The sequence below is a fragment of the Thunnus albacares genome, chromosome 13, assembly GCF_914725855.1.
Source record: "Thunnus albacares chromosome 13, fThuAlb1.1, whole genome shotgun sequence".
Classification (NCBI taxonomy): Eukaryota; Metazoa; Chordata; class Actinopteri; order Scombriformes; family Scombridae; genus Thunnus; species Thunnus albacares.
This window is the reverse complement of record NC_058118.1, coordinates 20,950,570-20,968,929: the sequence shown is the minus strand read 5'-3', so window position 1 is coordinate 20,968,929 and position 18,360 is coordinate 20,950,570. Positions and strand designations below refer to the sequence as shown.

General features: G+C 39.2%; 1 protein-coding gene and 1 long non-coding RNA gene across 6 annotated transcripts in view; one reads left to right on the top strand and one right to left on the bottom strand.

Annotated features, from left to right (window-relative positions):
• fstl4 (follistatin-like 4) overlaps positions 1–18,360 on the top strand; it is a 236,831-nt gene that overhangs the window by 99,479 nt on the left and 118,992 nt on the right. The gene's annotated exons all lie outside the window — the stretch shown is intronic.
• On the bottom strand, positions 11,453–15,904 carry LOC122995901. 2 transcript variants are annotated; one of them, XR_006406872.1, is made up of 3 exons: positions 15,705–15,904; positions 11,929–12,024; positions 11,453–11,829 (listed from the first exon to the last, which is right to left on the bottom strand). It is a non-coding gene; the product is annotated as an uncharacterized LOC122995901 (long non-coding RNA). The 2 variants fall into 2 exon arrangements; XR_006406873.1 differs by lacking the exon at positions 15,705–15,904 and adding an exon at positions 12,112–13,228.

Sequence of the window (18,360 nt, the reverse complement as noted above, 5' to 3'; positions counted from 1 at the left end):
GAATCATCTAATATCAACTTTCATGTGTAGCAACAGGGCTGCATTTGAACTATTCCCCAGAGTTTTTTCTCATTTTGTTATTATTTTGCTGTAATTTTTTTATACTGTACAGAGCAACATCAGTTGTTGTTTTTTTTAGTTTTATAGAAAAAGTTGACTTTTTTTTTTAAGGAGAGAGAACATCTCTCCTGTAGTTTTATGTTTTTAATTAAGGTTTTATTTTATTTTTTCTTCAGGCAGTGGGGAAAAACAAGGGAGAAAGTTTAATGGTTCAAACTTAATGTAGGTCCGTTGCGGCAAACATGGTAGCAGAGGCAAAGGGATTTACTGACTATGGGTACCCAGATATTCTCTTTGATGCAGCTTTAAGGAGGCTATAGCCTCACTCTGACCTGATAGAACTGGTGTACTCAAAAGTGTTTGGGATTGGATTTGTAGTCTGACAGGCAGGAGAGGTGATTGCATATAGAGTGCAAGGAAGGCTGTAAACCTCTGGATGTGGGGTGCTTTGTTTTGCCCTGTCACTAGCTTCTTAGTATTTACGCTCAGTCAGTTTAGCTGATTCTTTTATCCATATCAACTTAACAGTCGAGAGAGCACATACGATAGTAGAATAACATTAGAATGGCAGAAGAAGAAGACGAAAAGCTTAAAAATGCCATATTCACAAGTAAATACATAACTATTATACAATTGTTAAAAGGACAGAATAGTGTAAGGAATCAGAACAGGATTAAGGGGTTTTCATTATTGCACCTTTTTCAATAAGTTAAATCCTGTTTTCACTGCAGGCACTTTTAAGATTATTCTGAGCTAGCTATCCACTTTACAAAGACTCTGCTAAAGAATTTGCACAGAAACGACAAATGTCTAACACAAGTGAAAGGCACCACATCTTCTCAAGAATGGCAAATTGATAAACAGCTTCAAAGTTAAAAGTTATTTGACCCCAAATGGCTTCAGAAGGGGCACATTGTCAATAAAAAAGACCCATTTTGATTGTAATTGCCAAAATTCATAAAATGGGTTTTCCTTGAAGAAGTCTGGAGTTTGAGTCCCATCTCTTACCAACCATCAATGTTGAACCATCTTTTAAACAAGACCTTAAGTAGTTTCAGTTGAGTAAACTTGACCATATCTTCATCAAGGTGTCAGATGTCGCATGTCGCTAACTAGACTCTTCTCTTCTGTAGTTTCCCTGGTGGTGGGACAAGTTATCAAACTCCATTCAATGTGCAGAGTCCCTCTCAATCTCGCAAACACCTCCACAAATGATGGACTTATATATTATCCACTCCTATGCACTCTATGCACTGCCTGTTGGCACCTACGTCCTATCGGACCTGAACTTACGTATGTTGTTCTCTCCTGACTTCTTTCTTGTGTTGTATTAACTCTCATGTGTACGTTGCTTAAAAGCATCTGCTAAATTAAATTGTAACATTGTAAGATCGAAATGCATGCGTGATGGTTAAAACAAAATATTTTCAAGACAGATGTTTTCTTACTCCCATATCCCACCAAATGAATAGCTTCTGTTTACAGTTTAGGAATTTAGCTGATTTTAAATTTATATGCTTGAAACACTGAAACTGAGGAGAATAAAATGCATCTAAAATGCAAGCACAAACATGCACACACTGTTGCACTGATTTTGTTATGGAAAATTTTTAAGTCCACAACTGATCATTCTGATAAGTTGTGAAATTAGCATTATATGCACATTTTTTTTCCTTTTCTCTTGTGCTGAGCACTGGGCTGTGAGTCAACCCATTTCTGACCCTGGCTTTGATTACAACTCTATCCCTCTGAAACCATTTGAAAAAGAACTAACGCAGTTGATTAATCACTTTCATCTTCCTGATGAGTAGGAAGCTCCCAGTGAAAGCAGACCAAAGAGACATCTGTTTCCATCGGGCTGTGTAAGGCACTCAGCGGGGGGATCTCAAATATATCCTGCAATGACCACTTCATTAGGGACGAGTGTCATTCTGATGAAACTTGATCATAATGCTGTTGACTCCCAGATCATGCAGGTCATGTGTTGGCAGCCACCAGACAGAAATTGGTCGTGAATTTCCCCAGGGTCACGGTGAACTGTACAGTGCACTGATCCATCCATCCATTAATGCAGGGATTCCCTGATACCCCTTGTCACAGGTTACATAGATCTGCAGGTTTTTGTACAAATATACTATCTACTCTACTAATCATCTTAGATTTATCTGGCAACCTCTTGAGGGGAGTCCAGACCCAGAGGTTGGAAATCACTGCAATTACACCAGCCAGCAAATTGTTAATAAAGCAGCCTTTAAAAGGATTGTGATTGATTGACCTCTTGGCAGTCATTGGTCATTGTGGGATCCCAAAAATTTGCCTGAATTTCAGGGAACATTACAAGTATAGTGTTCTTAAGATCATGAATTCTATCCTCTTTTCCTCCTTGTATCCCTCCCTTATAGCCATCCATCATCTATCCATGTTTGCCGTGTCTATCACTTTATGAGCCGCTTCAGCCTTTCTGATTACTCTTTATCATCCCGCCTTGGTCAGTGGCAGCTATGGTTATTGCATTAGCCATCAAAGCTGGCCCCCTCGTCTTTCTCTCTGCGCCCTCTCCGCAGCCCGTGGCAGCGCTCTGCCTCCGCTGTCCATCTTATTGCTCGCTAACCCCTTGCCCCCTCCAGTGACTGAGGCCATTAACTTGGTCACACAAACACACAGCTCTCATAAGGAGGATCAACTTTTGCCTGAGCTCCAGCCCCGCAGCTTTAGTTGTACACACAGAGGCTGAATAGGGTCACAGTAAGATTATTTTTAAGGTGGCAAATGTGCCATATGTGGGCGCTTACAGAATGTTCATGATCTCTTTTTTTGAATCACACTGTCTTCTGTTCCAATACTTCATAAGATTTAATTGACTAAAATATTTTTTGTACTTTCATAGACACACCAAACTTTTGTTGTGAGGTGTTATTCCCTCAAAACTGACGTATTCCTTGTGATGCGAGAGCTGCTATAAAATAGACACATTTCACACACTACACAATAGTGTGTTGTAATTGTGTCATAGTCTGTATTTGTCTAAATAAAATGTTGGTAAATCAACAGTGCAATTAATTTTAACCTGAAAACCAGTTTTCTAGAAAGTATAAAAGTATATAAAAGAAGACTCTGTAGAATTAAATAATAGAAACAAAAGAGAGAGAGAGAGAGAGAGAGGAGAGAGAGAGTACTTTATTAATCCCAAAGGGATTTATGAAGCAGGGGACTGCGTTGGTGGGGTGAGTTACTTCAGATACTGGTGAGACATGAAACTCAGATCCCTGAAGTGTGAGGCTTATCACACTCCAAAGTGCACAGTGTTTGTGATATTCAGAGAGAGGATTTTTAAAAGTTATAGCAGTAGCCGCTTATTTATCTTTTTTTGTATCTCATGATGATCACGTTGTCAACAGTAAAATTACTGTGTTCTTCCTTGAATGTGCACTTGTTCTTATTTTATTGGAGCTGTGAGCTCCTTGCCTAATGATGTCATGTTGCGCTGCAACAAAAGTTGAGCCTGGTTCAGCTTTTTTGCTGGAGCCCCATGCATTGGTACCCATGCTGTGCCGGTGTCTGCAAAAGCAGACTGGTTTCATTCCAATGAATGAGGCCTAATATATTACCTGTCAGGTCACCAGCAGTAAGTCAGTGGTCCATTCACAGAAAGATGAACTCTTTAGGGTGCTTCTTGTTCAATTTTATATCTTTATGTAAAATGACCGGCCTGATTAGAGCTTGACCTTTTTGAGTTGTGCAGACTCCCCAATTCATGTAAAATCTCTCATTCATTCTGCTGCAACCTATTAAACCACATCATTCTACACTACATCACAATGACACATTTTATAAATGCTCCCAATTTAACTAAACTGTTTTAGCAGGGGTGTAAAGTTGTCCAGGTCACAACGTAACATTAGATCAAAAGTTTGGCATCCAGCTCTCTGTCAGGTTAATAAGGACCAGAGCTGGGCTGGGCTACCAGGTGTGCACGTCCACACACACACAAACACACACCTACCACCCTCCAGGCCTCCCCTGACAGCCCTTTATTTGTTACGGTGGGCTTATTAACGAGCAGCCCAACTTTCCCCATCATTCTTTTCATTCTACCCCCCCCACCGCCCAACACCTTTCTCCTTACTTTCTCTCATCAGCAGTCACGTGCATGTTACCTCATTAAGTTGATTTCCTCCCCACAGATTCATTATGGTAGAAGTATTTGCTGTATGAAATGGATGTCCTGTCCCAGATAGAGATGTCCCCTGGTCCGGCTCTAGTCCCCTGCCTCATAAACATCAGTCTCCCCTATGAAAATAGAAAGCTCTCTTTGGCCACTTACATCCCCCGCTGTTGTGGTAGTGGGACATCGTCAAGGATACTGCGCCAAAAGAACGATGCGATCAGACAATAGTCCGAATGTTGAACAGGCTACACCTGGTATGATATATCAGAAACACGAGGAGAAGATTTAGGATTCTCTGAAGCTTATCCTACCACTAATAGGATACAGTAATAATTAATAATGTATGGTACTGCTTTGGTTTTATAAAAGAGAAAAATACATTGGACAACTGTTTGAGTGTAACAGAAAACTGTAATTCTTAAGAAGTCTCTTCTCTCAGGATCAAGTTGAAGCAATGATACTAAAATATATCTAAAATATTTCATTATCTTATTTCTTTTTCTTGTTTAACAAGCCTTAAGACTCTCCTCATGAGCTCTATTTATTACACTATGGTACTTCAGAGAAAGCAGTAGTCTTTATTGAAAACAAATAAGCGGTGCTTCACTTCACTGCACCAAATTAAGAGGTCAAATATTCTCTGATGGTCAGAAACAAGTTCGTATTTTGCACATAATTTTTAAGCCACTGCTTCTTCTCTTACATTGTTAATATCATATCTTTTTCTGATATAAAAAAGAGGAAATCTAGTCTTTGTTAAGGTGGGATGGGACACACGGGTTTACAAGATTTGTGTAGTCATGTAGCTTAAAAGGTCCTGACACCACCCCAACATCTAGGTATCATTCAGTGCAGGATGTTTGGCCATGTTGCATTGGTGGCAGAGACAGTCTTTGAGGGAAAGCAAGTCTGACTGACAGTGAAACTGTGATTTCCATATTTACAGCTCTTTATATTCAGGAGCTGGTTTCAAGGCTTTAGTCGACTAGTCGTCGCACATTTATGATATTAGTTTAATTATTTAAATATATATTTTTGGGGCATCAGAAAATGGTTTGATTTCCAGGGCTGGGAGAGAATATTATAAGTGACATTGTTAATATTGTGCTACATTACAGAGAAATACAAAACTGTAATAATGAGCCTGAATGTGTCACAACAACCAGCGAGGAGACTGAATACGTTAATTTATTTCAAAACACAGTATAGCATCACACGACTTATGAACTTGGCTAACTAGACTAACGTTAGGCAACTTACATGTGTCAGATGATTTTCAAATTAAAACCACTTGACCACTATGAAAAATTTCATACGCGGTCCAGCCATATACTAGATTTTGACCTAGTCTTGTTAACAACAAGGCGCAGCTACCGAATGGCTTTTGAGGGGTTTTTTTTTCCTGCGACTAAATGACCAATAAAGACTAATGATTTGGTCTCCTGACAGATCTCCTCGCATGAATTTCAGGGACTGTGTTTTAACTTTTCTCACTCAGGAGTCATGTTTCCCATGCTTAATTAAGTGACATTTTTATATCATTTTAATCTCTTTACTCTCACTCTGGCTTCCTAATAATACAACAAGAATTAACCAGAAATAACAGAAGAAAGAAAACAATCAAATGTTATTTGGCTTCTTTGTCACTTTTTGGTTTAACAAACTAAATTACTAATGCCTGTAATCTAGCAGAGTGATGGAGAAGCCAGGGCTTTTTTATGTCTGTATTTATCGCTTTCAGTTTTCTGACCAATACCTCAGATTTTGAGGTTTTTTGTGGGGGTCTTTGATAATGGGGCATTTGTAGAGCAACTTTGCTTGAAAATTCCTTTTGATTCATGCTCACCATTAAAGACATTTAAGGTTTTATAAGCTGCATCTTTAAAGTTTTATATAAATGAAATAGCAGAAGCCTTTAGTTTGTTTTCTCCTGATCCACATTCCAATCCCAGCTTTTTTTACTGCACACTCTGCTTTTTTCTTTACCTCTCTAACTGCCTCCTCATCCTTTTCTTAGTCTATGCACACACACACACACACACACGCACACACACATACATACAAACAGCACTTTACATATACAGACATACACACACTCACACAAATAAAGACACACCACTTCTGTCATGACAAAAAACAAAATAATCTCTTCTGAAAGAGAATGTTTACTTATGCCTAAGAGATTTTGACATGCTTGTCACAACACTGGCATGGCCTATCATTCTGCCTTTTCAGTGGTGAGCTCTGCTCCGCGGCACCACAATGGGTCCCTTGGATCGGCTGCACGGCTCTAGCTTTTGACGCATGTTGCCCAGGCTGGCGCATATGGCTTTATTCATAATTGAAATGTGAGATATGAGTGGATAAAGTGAAATTGCAGTGCCATTTGGAATTCAATTTCTTTTATTTCTCTTTCCATCTCTGTTTCTCAGCAGCAAACACACTTGCTCCCTCTTTCTCTCTGTTGTTGAAGTAATTAACAGATCCCTTGTGTTGACTTTGTTTAGGGAGAGCCATTTTGGCATACAGTCCCGTCTCTTGTTGAGTTAACAGGTGGTACTGTATGATTTTTGGAGCTCTTCATCAATGTGGGCTGCTTTTATTGCCATTCATAACACCGCTTTTTAAAATCTGCTGGCAAACACTTCTGAACAACTGAGAAATTAGAAAGTGACAAATGAATTCATTTGGCTCACCCCCTCCATTTCACAATTCTTTCATCAGTTTAATGGCAGCATAAAAGGAAAATACATATGGCAGCCAGTGCTTCTGGACCCAAGTTTGAAAACTTTGCTTATCTTATGTGTTTTTGTCAAAGTCGGGATCCAATTACTAACAAGTGAGATTATTAGCATCTCTCACTGCAATAGCATTTTAGACAGCAATCAAGTAATGCATTTACTGTTTGCCAGGCGACTCTTGCTTAGTAGTAAACTGCTTTATATACAGGATGGAAACACGTTGCTTACTTTCTGTATCCATGTAGATCTATTTCTTTCCTTCTGCATTTGCTTTTCACTACCCCTTATAGACCACTATCCTCTCCTCCTCTCCTTTCTCCCTCATTTTTCTCTCACTATGCCCCCAATATGGTGCAGACAGGGATTTGAGTGACTCTGTCAAGCTTCTCTCTACATCCCCCAGTCTCTGTTAAATTGGTTCAGAGCTTAAGTAGAGTGGGAGGCTGGAAAAATAAAAAAATAAAACTACAAGCATCACCTCAAGGCAAAGTGACCCTGGTTGGAAAAAAAATCATATATGCTGTATGCCCCTGACAAACAAGAACATTCACACATATACATAGGCTCTGAGTTTATGTATGTATGGCTGTGTTCACTCCTTATCCACCGCAGTGTCTTTAAAGATCTTTGCTTTCACTTGTCAGTATCTGTAGTTGCTACAATTTTTTATTTTTTATTTTATTTTTTATCTCTACTTTCTAATGTCTCTAATATTTAGGTTTTTATTGCCAATGTGTTCCTTTTGTATCCAGTGTTCCTTTACCACCCTGTGCAAAGAAAATCCATTCTTCAGTCAACTTGGATATTGACATTGGTATACTGCATTATGAAAATAATGCAACACAGCAGGAGTGGACTTTACCATTAGGCAAGATAGGTAATTCCCTGGAGCCCACAGCTAAGAGGGCCTCTAATAGCTGTAGGTATCCTATGCAGTTTATATATAATACATATAAAAATTACATTCCTTATGTTACATTACATTGTGATAATCAATTTATTTGCAATTTTTTTATGCCAGATAAACTACAGTTACTGAAGCAGAAATGAGAGTGGTCACCTTGCTGTGCAGTGCCACTGCAGTAGTTCTTATTCAGCCTGTCCTCACAAGAAAAATGATAGCATATGTCTAAAATTCAGGCCTGCAAAAATGACCTATAGTTACATTTAAGCCCAGTGGCAGAAGTAATTATGGCTCAGGGAAGTGACACAGTTCAGATGATGTCAATATAAGGTGACTTGATAAGATGTTTTTTGCCTTGTTAGGAGGAGGCGGGTTGGGTGGATGGATGAATGAATAGACAGATAGATAGTGGACCTTGCTGCAGGGGACCGCTGTTCACATCCCGTTTCCTACTGCAACTGTCATTTTTAAAAAAAAAATTGTAATGGTTGCATAACATATAAGTATAAATCATGTTTCAAGTGATCGTTTTAACCTAAACCATGATCTTTCCCTAACCCTAACCAAGTGGTTTTTGTGCCTAAACCTAACCAGACCACAGCGTTAAGCCAGAGTGCATTACTACGGCTGCTAGATGGCCTAAATGTAACTATAGGTCGTTTCTGCTGGCCCAAACCACAGACACACAAAACCGGCCTAAAGAATATTCCACAAAGTTATAATTTGGCAAGATTGCCAGATATACTTAAATTCTCCTTTTGAATTGAACTTTTTACAGATCCACTCTTAGCATAGAGAACCCAGGAAAGATTATAATAATACGCAGGGTACTGTATAATCAGCATGTCAGTTTCATAATCAAAACTATCCTGAAGACTTCAGTCAGCATTACTGTTGTTTATGCACTTAGTAGTCATTGGCTGGTTTTGATTGTAATAACAGCAAATCACAGTCTGCACTTTTAAAGCACAGTGTGAGTCATTTGCTTTAATTTCTTTGTGCATTGGCAAAGGGTATCTCAAGGGGAGCTAAATGATACTCCATCACTCATAAAGTTTGTCTAAACTGGGTACAGTTTCATAGCGCAGCTCACACAGTCACTTCTTCCTGCTCTTTTCTCTGCCTCTCTTAGTTTCCTACTGATCTTGCTGGGGAGAGATAGCTGAACAGTCTCTCCACTGTCCTGTGTAATGTGAGCTGTCAGATTATATATTTCCCCTCTGCCAGCTGAACAGTTTGACCAGAGGGCAAAGAACGAGCCCAGATTGACAACTAGCGCAGCTCGGTGTGCTGTAGCAACTGATTTGCCAACTCTCTAGTTGACTGGATGATCAAGTGAATGCCCGTCTTCTCACACAGCCCGCAATTGGACCAAAACACTAGAACTACTTTCACTTCTTCACTACTATCTTCACCAAAGTGTGTGAAGTTCCAAAATGCAGGTACATGAAATTTTGAAAATGTGCTCCACACAAGACGTTATATCTTAGAAAAGACATTTCTTGTGTTCTTCTCTATAAAAGACCTCACATTACTGTTACCCTTGACATACAATCTGCACATACTGTACCTTTTACACCTAGGTGTATGCATTTCCATTGTCAACTGGAAACCTCACGCAAAAGTTCCCTAAAATTACATCTTTAGCTGTGATAGCAATATTCAAACCTGTGTCAGACACAAGGACTAGGACTGTCATTTTGTAACACATATCATCTTTTTCAGCCTTTGAAAACTAGAAGCCAATGTCAGCATGTAAGCTCCCATTTTATGTGATTTATTTATTGGTTGTTCATATGAAATGGCTAAAAATAGTGTCTGTTTACATTTGACAAAGGTCACTCTCCTGATATGAATGGGGCGTTTGATGGCTAATGACACACACTACTGTGGTGCAACATCAGAGGCCATCTGTAATGAAAGTGTCTTTATTTGGCTTTTGCTGTGCCCGATAAACAGCGGTTATGAAATGCTGACATGTTGTTTGTGTGTATGAACAACTTTGAGTTTTACAGCAGTCATGAAAACATATACATACTGTTAAGCAGGGTGGCGTTCACATGATATTTTCCGTGGGAGGAACAAGCATTTTCTTTTTTCCCTTATATTTCATGGTCATTTTATACCATCAACACAAGAAACTACTGTAGCTTCAATACATGGAGTGTCACTATGCCCTTGTACAGCATCCCAGTACCAGAGGGCCTATTTGCATCATCAAGTCACCATTCTACCATAAGTCGCTGACTATGGAGAGCGCTCTAATTCTAAGACCCAAAGGGAGTAACGACCCTAACAGCTGCCTGAGGGAAGTTATCAGTCCGTGTTATTGTTTTCAGGCTCATCCCACATGATTTCCTCAGAGAAGTATGGATGAATGCTGCTGACCTTTTTGTTTTAGCGCTTATGTTACAGGTGTCACTGATGCTAGCAGGGACCAATAGCTTTCTCTTGAGGTGAGACTCCATCTGGTCATAGTCCCAGTGCTGTTTGTATGCCTGCTGGCATGATGCACAGCCATGCTGCTAATTCAGCTACAGTAATTTATAATTTACTCTTTAATTAGATAGTGTTTTTACCTGAGGGCTGGGGTTTTATTGACTTATGTTGTTACACACGGTATTTCATTGATGCTTTATATTTTATGTGTTTTGCAATAATAGAAAAAAACATGTACTTGTTCTTCTCTGGCAACATCCAGTGATTTGTAATAACTATACAGATTGTCAATAATTTTATGTTATCATCCAGGGCTGGGCGATGTGGACAAAATCAAATATCACAATATTTTTGACCAAATACCTTGATATTGATATTGTGTGATATTGTGAGATTTTTGGTAAATCAATACATCAGTAACGTGGATATAATGACTAAGTAGGTAAAGGCAAATAATAAAACAACTAGAACAATCTGGTAAGGTCAGAAAACTACATAATTTTACTTCAATGCAGCCTTTAAAACTAGGAAAAGACAACACTTAAGTCATATCTCGATATGACGATATCCAAAATCTAAAACAATATCTAGCCTCATATCACAATATGAATGCAATATCGATAAATTGCCCAGCCCTACTAACATCCAGTAAAAAAAAAAACACCATGTATATTATATTTTGGTGAAGACAAAGTTCTTCAGAGACCTTTCTCAGTTCAATAATTTTTTCCTTTCTTTTTCTGGCAAATGTCTTTATCTCCATCGGAGGGAAATTTAATACAAATTCTTAGCCATACACAATCATATGTAAGACATTGGTGATTTTAAGGACCTTCATTACTCATGTAGAATTTTTTTATTATTGATACATGAGTTTGCACAACAGCGGTAGGAATGTGCATCTGCAAGGTGTCTAATTATTTCTTCACACATAAATGTCAGTATATCCTGATGATGGTTTGGGGTTGTTTTAGAGATTACTGTAGGTTTTTTCTTGGCTAAAACCATCCTGATCATGTGCACACATTCCCATGTGTATTGTGCCTTCGATTGGCTATTTTAGGAGTTCAAATAATTATATGGTTGAAGAAAATGACAATTTTCATGTTAAAGCATATTTTACTTAACAAAATAAGTTCAACATAAAAGCTAATGTGTTTACACAGTAACAAACAGCAAAGTTGTTAAAGATCAAGTCAAATATAACATATGCTATTGTTTTCATTCACAGTTCACAGAGGCCCTCTTGCAGTGTAGTCGAACATAAATAGAACATAAAAGCCTTTGCTGTCATTTAAACATTTCACAAACAGCAAAATGTGGCCCTTTTACAGGGTAGTTGAACACTGCATTAAAGCCACTGTTTTCATCTACACAGTTCACAACCAGAACATTTCAGCCTCCTGTTTTTCATGCATTCTTTGTAGTCCAAGGACTCCTGGTCTGGTCCATCGATGGCCACCTTGCAACACACATCCAAGTGCCTCTCCTTTTCTATTGCACAGGGGTGTCTAAACCTTTTAAAAAACAATTCATGCATTAAGAAACTTTGTATTATTCTGATACAGACAAGCGAGCTGCATTAATACTCTCTTAGAGACTTGGCAACTGAATACCCTCTTACTGACTCCTCGTCCTGTCCTGCACTCTGACTTTGATCCTCTACATCACCGGTCCCTTGCACTTCTTGTGGTTGTACACTACTTTCAGACCTGAAAAATTTACTGCATCTCATCAGTAACATGAATTATTACTTTTTAACTGCCTTTAATAATCAGATGATGTCTGCACTGTTTCACCTGCTCTCATGATTCTCATCCTCGAGAACGTTCCTGTTAAAGTAATCACTGATTCTACGAGCCATATCTGCAAAATTGAAAACATTACACTGATGGGGTGTAACAATAATTTAGGAAGAGCTTGGACGTGCTTGGATGCAAAACAAACAATATTCACCTATGAAATATCAGGGCGCCCCCGACACATTACTGCTGTAGGGAGAAAACAAACTTTCTTTGGAGGAAATTCCTTGAAGAAAATTGTAGGTCTTTTCTTCCTCTTTGGCAGTTTTGGCTGTGCCTTTCCCAATGTACTGTGCTGATTATGATACAGCACCACCACATCGGCATAATGTCGCAATTGCAGTTACAAATGACAGAAATCCACTAAATGCAACGCTTGTTAGAAAATAGTGTTTTCCATGAAGGCACTCGTCAGAGTTTTGTCGAGAACCGGAGGCAGCACAAAATTTGACAGAGGCAACCGCCTTGTAATTCTCTATGCAGGAAAAACCCTGTAGTGAACCAGCAGTCATATTACTGTTGACAGCTACAGCTGTTCATGGTATAAAATAATATTCTCACATTTGACCAAATGTGGTTGTAAGAATGCTTTTGCTGTATGAGTTTGGTAGCAGTTTAGTGTTGTTACAAGTGGACCTCATCTCCTTTTTATGGCTTATGAAGATTGTTTGGGATTTCACAGCATCAGTTTTGACTTAAATATGTAGTTTTATATGTAAAAGCCTTGACAATGACACCTGGATCACACAACACTAACACTTAGTAAAAAAACAAAAAGCTTCTTTAGTTAGTGTTCTAGCTTCTTGCAGGTTGAACTTTTAAAATACCTTCTCCATATCCGACTGCCAAATTATCATTCAAAGCATTATTATTACTTTTCTTTTATAATTCAAACCTACTCTTGTTGAATTTATCATCACACTTCCAAATCCCCACATATCCTCTCAGCTCTTTGTTAAAGGGGACCTATTATGCTTTTTCTTATTTTCAGTCATATATATGATGTTACAATATAGGATGTTCATATTAAATGTGGCCAAAATATCAAAATAATAGGTAAGTGCATGTAGAACTAATCCCTGTGAGCAAAAACCACCGGCTTCAGACTCCTCTGAACGCTCGGTTTCCAGCATTTTTTTTCTACTTTCAATCTGAACTAATGTCGGCTTGTGATGGATTTCTTTATATGGACATCTGCTCCACGCACAGTACGAGTTCACTGCTCTGCTAATGTTATGGCATTTTCCTTTATTTGGGGGTATTCACACTGAGCCATGACTCGAGTTGAGGTGGTATACTGTGAGTGTTTTCCTATTATACAGCACAGCAAAGTAAAATAAGTAGTTAACCTGTTGGAGGTGTGCTGGTCATCTGCAGCTCTTCATCAAAAATCATCATCACTGTGGCTGTTTCTGCTTGTACGTATTCCTCCCTGCATTATTTCTAACTTATCTGCTGAACAAAGAGCTCCAAATATCTCCATATCTTGTTGTTTTGACTGGTTTTTAGTGTTGCTTATGAAGCTCTACTAATTCAGTGAGAAACACACTTCATTTCTTGTACATTCTTCACAATAAAGTCTCCTGTTATTTAGTCACTTAAGCTTTTAATATGGAGCAGTAAAGCAGGAAATGTTGGGTTTGCATCAGCAGTAACTTAATACGAGTGATATGGCTGCCCCTCAACAGGCTTCCGGAGGGGCTGCATAAGGGGCCAGTGTAAGATAAATAAGGAGTTTTTTGAACTGTGAACCATGCAAAGCTACTTTAGTGGAGTCCAAGAATAAAAATATAGAGCTGGAAATGAGCATAATAGGTCCCCTTTAATGATTTGAAACTCAACACAGATCACAGCAGAGTATATTTTGCAGAGTATCAACAACAACAGCAGCGGTTCAGTTAAAGTGTAAGAGATGGAGACAATTTATCATTCAAATCGAATCAATTATGTAAACTAAAGGAATACATTCCTGAAGAAAAATAATGTGGTTTGTACTACAGAGTGGGGGCTGATTAAAAACATGTTATTTTGTTGAGAAGACCTGCTTAACACTTGACTCCACCGCTGTAAATACATTTATCAAGTATAGTCAAAATCTTGTAGAGTCTTTAGGTATTAGGTTTGCAGGGGATTGAAGTGTGATCCCTGGCCTCGCTCATTATCATGCAAAACAGTTCCATTATTCAAGTGCGCTGCATGGCGATGTGAGATCTCTTTAGTGATGGATACTATTACTTATGAATTAGTCACTGCACTTCAAGTGAATTACTTACAGCTGGGTGGAAGGCGAGGGTAGCTTATTACTCATGATACTAATGCTGAAGTTTGTTTGTTTCCCTTCTTTCGTTGCTCACTCATCTGCATTCATTTTCTACATGTAAGCATTTGTCTGGGCAAGTCATTAGAGGCTCTGTGTCTTATGAAAGACCACTTTATAGAACATTTGTCTGCTAAAGTGGTCAAATCTGAGACCACACTGTGACAAATGACTCTCTAATCAGTAAACGATTACTGCTCTTCCACACAATTTGTTTGCAACACACCCTTAGTTAAGACTTAACACAGATCCACATGCTTATCCCTGTGTGTGTATGTGTGTGTGTGAGTGTGTGTTTAATGAATTGCTAAACTGCTAATTACCATCATTACCATTTCTTGAAAACGTGGCCTACTTCTGGTGCAAGATGGCAGCCAATTGTAGCTTAATCCCTGGGTTTAATGAGGAATACTTGTAGTGATCACAAAGCATGTCAAGGAAACTTAGGCTGAAATTCACACTGCACTTTTGTACAGGTGGAGCTAAAGACCTCATTTAATTTCTGTTTTAACACAATTTGGAGCACAATTGTTACACTGAAGGCAGTTGTCATTCAATAAGAATAGCCTTTTATTCTCTCTCCGTCATCAGGGGTCTCTTTTTAAGACTTACTTACTCTTACAGATATCTTCAGTGTCATATCTTCCTGTGTGCACACAGCTGTGTGTGTGGTTCACTGTTGGATTGCTGCTGTCAGGTCAAGTAAATTTTTATGCATATAGCGCAAAATCACAAATTTATCTCAGAGGACTTTATGATCTGAGCAACATATGACACCCTCCACCATTGGATACTCAAATAAATAAATACAAGCAGGTGTGCAACGCTGCATCAAAAACTAGTGACAGTCTAATTGGCCTTGTTTAAAATGGGTATTGCAGTAGGAAACCAAACTAACAGTACAACCAAACTAATTTCACAGCTGAAAAGCAAACAGTTGATGTCGTGTAGAAGCGTTAGTGTGTCATTTTGGATGACTAGTAGGATGTGCACTGTTAAAAAAAGGCACCAACACAGTACACCTGAGCTGACATCATGCTAGCTTGCAGCATGACAAAAGTTGATGCTACCAGTTAGCAAGCGAGCTAACCGCTAAACGGTGGCGTTTACCTGCAGCCCAGCTGTCAGTTTAAGCTGTACCACATGCTACGAAACATCAAATCTGTGAGCTAACTGATGAGCTGGTGATGTCATGATGCTCAGCATTTACCGTTAAAAACAGTTTGGGCTCCTGATGTGAACCGTGCAGACAGTTTGCTCTGCTTGTTTTTACCTGAAATCCTTGTCGCTGGAGATGTGGTACAAGGTGCTCGCCATGTCGGTGCTGTTACCCATTAGCCTCCTGCTAACAGACTGTGCTCTGTCATGGAACTGAATTGATACAATGTGCACTGTAGCACGATACTAACAATCCCTCTGTAAAGGCAGATCATGGAGACATTTTAATCGTTTACAATCTAATATCGTCATATCGCACACCCCTAAGTAGATGTATTTTATTGTTCAAACTAGGCCCAAAATGGCAGCTTCAAATGGCAGCTTATAAAAAGAATAAAAGTTCAATATCATAAACTTACATTGGTTTAATCTGGTAAGTAACATGTTTAATTCACCAATTAAAGTCATTTAGAAATTACAGAGCACATACTGAGCGCTACAGTGTCTAACTAACCATACTGTCTAATATCTTCTACCAAACTTCTTTGCCTCACTGCATTCTTTAGTTTATATTTTATTTTTTTCTATTGCTTGTTGTTGGCTCATACAATGATGGCAACTCCCCTGGCAGATGATAATAGCAACACTACAGGAAGACTTCAGATGTTTTAATAGTCCTGTTATCTAGTTTGATGTAGTCATATCCATTTTGGCCATAGCTGGTGTGCGCTACCTTATCTACGCGAGACGCAGGATGTTATTCTTCTCAGTGTCTGTCTTGTGCTCTGTGTGTAAGCGCAGGTTCACAGGCAGAGAGGATGATAATTGAAATCCTGAGTGGCAGGTCACTTTCATAGTAAACAAACACTGCATACTTTAGCTTCAGTAATTGCTTTTGAAGAGCGGCTACAGCGGCAGACTGGGAAAAATGCAAACACACTTGCAAAAAGCACTCACACACACTGAACACACATGAAAAAAAACTCCAAACGCAGCTCTTTCCTGCAGGGTCATTTGCCATGGAACGCTGCTTTAGTGGATGGCCTGGGAGCTTCAATGACAGGGCAAATGCAGTCTTCCTCCCGTGACTGAAGCACACACATGCACACACACAAACTGACACACAAACTTAAGTCTAGGCCCTGGAGCTCACAGAGTGACTTCCATCCCTGCCTTCTTTTCTAGCACAAAAGAAGCAATGGAGCAACCATCCCTGCAGCTACACCCGTGTCTTTCTCAGCCTCTTCACTCGTGTTTCCCTGGAGCCCCAACCTAGCTCTCAAACCCTCCATTGTTTCCTCTCCTTTCCCCTTTGCTTCTCTCCTTTATCCTCCTCTCTTCCCTACTCCTCCCTCCTTCTGTCCTCACTAGTTATTCACTCATCCACTTCACATCCCTGAGGCCCCATCTTGCTTGTCCATGTTCTCCTCTTTTCTCTTCTTTCCTCCAGAGCTGCTCCGCTCTTCTTTTCTCCTCTCTTTCCAGCCATCACATCTCAGTCCTTCTTCTTTCAATCCTTTTTGTTTTATTAGACATTGATGAGCAGCGTCTTGGATGTTAGCTAACAGCCAAACTTGAATGATAAAGTGGGAACTAAAGTGGGTCAAAATCTAAATAAAAAAGTGGCAACAAATTGGTTCCTCAGTCATTCAGGACTTCCTCTTGTGCCTTTTTAAGTAGGCTTCAGTCTAACATTACTGAACGAGGAAAACTGAAATTCTCACTTCACTTAGTGAGATTGTTTCTGCCTTCAGAGCAGCTCTGCCTCCAAGAAATATTTGTGTTACTAAAACTTCAATCTGCCTCAAGAAATCTCTCTTCCTTTGATTTTCCCCCTTCTCTTTTGCATCCAATCATGCATTGAGTGCTCCCTCCTTCCGCCATGTTCCATCCCAACTTAATATGACTGTCCCTCTGTCACATCCCAATCCATCCTCCAATGAGCCTACAATAATCTGTCTAACACAAAGAGACACTTTCTGTCTCCTGAGCTTTGTGATGGTGATTCAGGCCACTGCATTGCTTCCCCAAATGTTTCACAGCTCCACAGAAGAGTGTATTGACATTAACCTCAAAAATAGCTCTCTTTTAGTCATGTATTAAGTTATTACACTAAATGTGTATATGCCCGTGAACTTGCTAAACAGCTCTTTTGTAGAGCTTGGAACAATTTCTGCAGGACCTTGAGGAAACAGTAGTTGTATAACTAGACTAATAAAAGCTATGTTTGTGGTAATACTATTGAACTTGGCGCAGCTCATGCTGCATTTTTCCTCATCACTCTCTGTTACACCACCTACAACAATACACTTTGTATATAAACTGTATATTTAAATCTAGAACCTCACCTTTGCTGCCTGTCGTCAGTGTCGTCCCTCTTTCTTGTCTCTCTCTACTTTTAACCTTAGGACAAAAAAAAGACTTCTCAGTTAGTTGGGACTGAAGCTGTAGCTGAACATAACCTGCAATTAATTTGATAAGACAGATGTGTATTTTGTAGGGGTATAACGGTACATGTATTCATCCTGTACCGTCATGGACGTTATGGTTTGGTGCATATAGTCATACGAACAATACGCTGTGTGACCCAAACAATTACTGTCAAAATAGTTTAATAATCCACTTACTCCGATGTGCGGAACAATAATTCTAGAGCACAAGTTCCACCCGGAACGTTTTGGCTGCGCACCACTTCGCTGTAGCATACTTATGGATGTATGCCAGCCGGTATAGCCAAGTTAGCCTGGTTACCATGGTTTCCCTGTAGTGAC